The sequence below is a fragment of the Eubalaena glacialis genome, chromosome 12 (genome assembly GCF_028564815.1).
Source record: "Eubalaena glacialis isolate mEubGla1 chromosome 12, mEubGla1.1.hap2.+ XY, whole genome shotgun sequence".
NCBI classification, from domain to species: Eukaryota; Metazoa; Chordata; class Mammalia; order Artiodactyla; family Balaenidae; genus Eubalaena; species Eubalaena glacialis.
In genome coordinates, this window is record NC_083727.1 from 35,283,794 (window position 1) to 35,287,040 (window position 3,247).

Genomic DNA, 3,247 nt, shown 5'->3' on the forward strand with positions numbered 1-3,247 from the left:
GAGTAATTTGCTTTTTATCACAAAGCTAGTAATAAAGTCTTAATATTCATCTTTCTATCTCTAAAATTCATTTTCTTAATCATTGTTCCAGTTTGCCCTCCTAAACCCCTTATCTAGAAAAAAAAAAAAACAAACTTAATAATGATTTTTTATTTCCAGTTGCAAGACTTATTTCAGGCCTTAAAGACCAATTTTACTGTAGGCGACATCTAACATATCTGCTCCTTCTCAATGGTTTATTCAGAAATATAAACTTCACTAGGTACAAAATTTTGAAAAAGTGAATCATGTAAATGTACATTTCAAAATAAACGTTGTACTTGGTAATGAACAAAATTCTTCTAGGCCCAGTATAGACAGTCCAAGGTAAAGTTTATATTGGTAATCATCCACTCAAATTTGAAAATTAAGGTTAAAAGTAGAAATAAGTGGAATGAGGTCACCTAGTGCACCAAGTTTCAAATAATGAGAAAATGATTTGTCATCAAAAGGCTTGAAAATATTCCTTGAAATACCTATCTATCATTTGTGTCTTCTCCCCTATATTTTGTATCACTAGTACTTTGGCTTCTCTTTGACAGCTAGATTAACAATCAAAATAGTTCTCTGATTGTCAAGCAGGAATGTGGAAGGATGTGTTTCATTAACAGAAGGTATGGATTCATGCCTGTGACCAAAGCCAGGCTGAGGAGTAGGCTTAGGAATAACTCAGACCTGGAAGCTGCTGGAATCCTGGTAGACAAGATGAACCCAGAATCAAGAAGTAGATAAATAGTCCAAAGACAGAATATACTAGAGTGAGTAGGTTGAAATGAGTTAGCATCTAGAATGAGAAGAAAGATACCAAACTGAAAATTGAGAAAATGCATTCAAGGTTGATTGGAAAGAGAGCTGGTTGGGCTTCAGAACCATCCCTAAGAGAGCTGAGAGGATAGGACAAGATGGCTAATTCAAAACCTCTTTCTCAATTTAAGCAAAGAACCTCCACAAGTAACTTATATGTATTTAACATCATCTACATATATACCCAAACTGAAGTAAATAGTTTCCTTAGCCAATCTTATTATTTACTTCCTATTTGAGAGGTAAATAAATATAGGACATAGATAATTTGGAACTGAGTTGAATTAAGTGGATTCGTATACAAATATCTGCACGCAGAGTATGCCCCTGATAGAAACTTTCTTGACCGTGATTAGGCCTAAGCTCTCATAGTCCTATGCATTTCCTAGAACCAACAAATTCAACATAATGGTTTGTGGGATAAACAGGCTAAATTATATATCCTAAGCCTTAATCATTTTGCTAACTTCTGCTTCGTGTAGATAGTTAATGATTCCAGATACCTTTCTCCTATTATATTACAGGCATTAACTTCTATGTGCTTGTTATATATTTCCTTGCTGCAATTGAATCTGAGTTTTTGGGGAATTTGCCATACGAGGTAGAGTTAGTATCTCGAGAGGAGTACAGATCTAACTTCTGTTATTCAATTGAGGAATGCCGTGCATCTTACCCACAAGCTATGGGTACAGCCAACAGGTTTTATAAGGTAAAATAATGCAATGATATTTTTATACGTAGAATGAATGAAGACACTGAAGGTCTTCTGTTGGGTTTATGATTTAAAAATAGATTAACTTCACATTTATATGCATATGAAATTATAAGTTTAGAGCTTTGTCCCTACCTCCTTGAATTGTTCCTATTAAGTATCCTGAAATGATACGAAATAGTTAATAGCAAATTGGTATAATTGTATTTATAAAAAAGTTTTTTTCAGTAGAATTGATGTAATAATTACCAAATTATGTTTGTCTCTGCAAATAGATTAGCATAAATCTTTCTGTATAGCAAACAAGTAAAGTTAAATGACATCTTTAAGTGTCAAAATTTATTCTGAAAATAAATTTCATTTCTAAACAATCAGCTAGATGAGTATTTCACAGTATTCTTTTTCAGGAATTCATGACACTGGTAATTAAATTTATTTTAATTTTATTTTAAAATATTTTATAGACTTAAATCATATTATTCATTCTATAGTATCTGCAGTCTAGAAAGATGGTTTCCACTATCAGAGGTATTCCTCAGTATGACACATATGAGGACACAGCAATTCTATATATGTGCGTGGGCCATCAAGCTGCCATTGATGTTGCAAAACCAAGGTTCAGTGATGTGTAAGATAATTGCTTTATGTGATACAATTAAACTCTCAGTTTCTTTCCGGCATTGTAAAACATAATATGTGTAAGTTTTTGTTTCTTCAAATATTCATTACTCATATTTTCCAGAAGATATCAGGAAATAGTTTTTCCATTTTTATTTGCAATTTGTCTAAGTGTCATCTTGTCCATCAGTGAAGGTACACATGAAAAGATGGCTGATTGTTTACAGTTCTTCTGGGAAGAAGTTCCATGCATTCTTTGACAGTATAGTTCATAGTAAAGTAGTTCTTTGTGTCTAATCAAGTTTTTTTTTAATGGATGCAATGTTCGATTAATTTCTATTCTTAGATTCTAGATGTTTATATAAGGTAGCTATGCAAATAATGTGGTAAAAGATTCTGGTTGGATTTCAATTTGCAACACCACCCCTTACCTGCAAAACCAAAAATGGTTTAAAGTACATAGTATTAGTATGTTGTTTGGCAATTCTATGGGGTCCATCTAGTTATCTGATTCTTGTAATATTTTTTAAGTGATTTCTTAAAGAGTCATTTTCTCTCTTTTTACAAATAAAAATGTAGTAAGATAAATTATGTGAAATTTACATGCTTAACATACACCCAGGTAAATACAGGAAATTTCACTTAATAATAGGCAATGACTACAATGAAGTCTTCTGCTAAGTATCAGTCAGCTTTCTCTAGGTATTGGTAAAATAAAAGCTTTCCATGGGAGAAGTCCAGGATCCTGGTCTTGCTCCTGTATCTCTTCTAAGCTTTTTGTCTCCCTGGTTCGAGGTCATCCTTGACTCCCATTGTCAACGTCTATGCTCCTGCCTATTGCACTGTTCATGACCTCCTAATCTCAGTGAGTTATTTCTTAATATAAATGTGAGTTGCAGTGATTTAAATTATCTAAATTCAGTCGTTAAACATGAGCTTTTGTCTCAAAACAGCCTTCGACAAACTTTTTGGTGTTGTTATTCCTATATAACAGTACATAGATATATGGGAACTTCAGAAAACCCAGGAGAAATAATTCTTTTTAATTATAAATGTCACTGGCAACTACGTTTT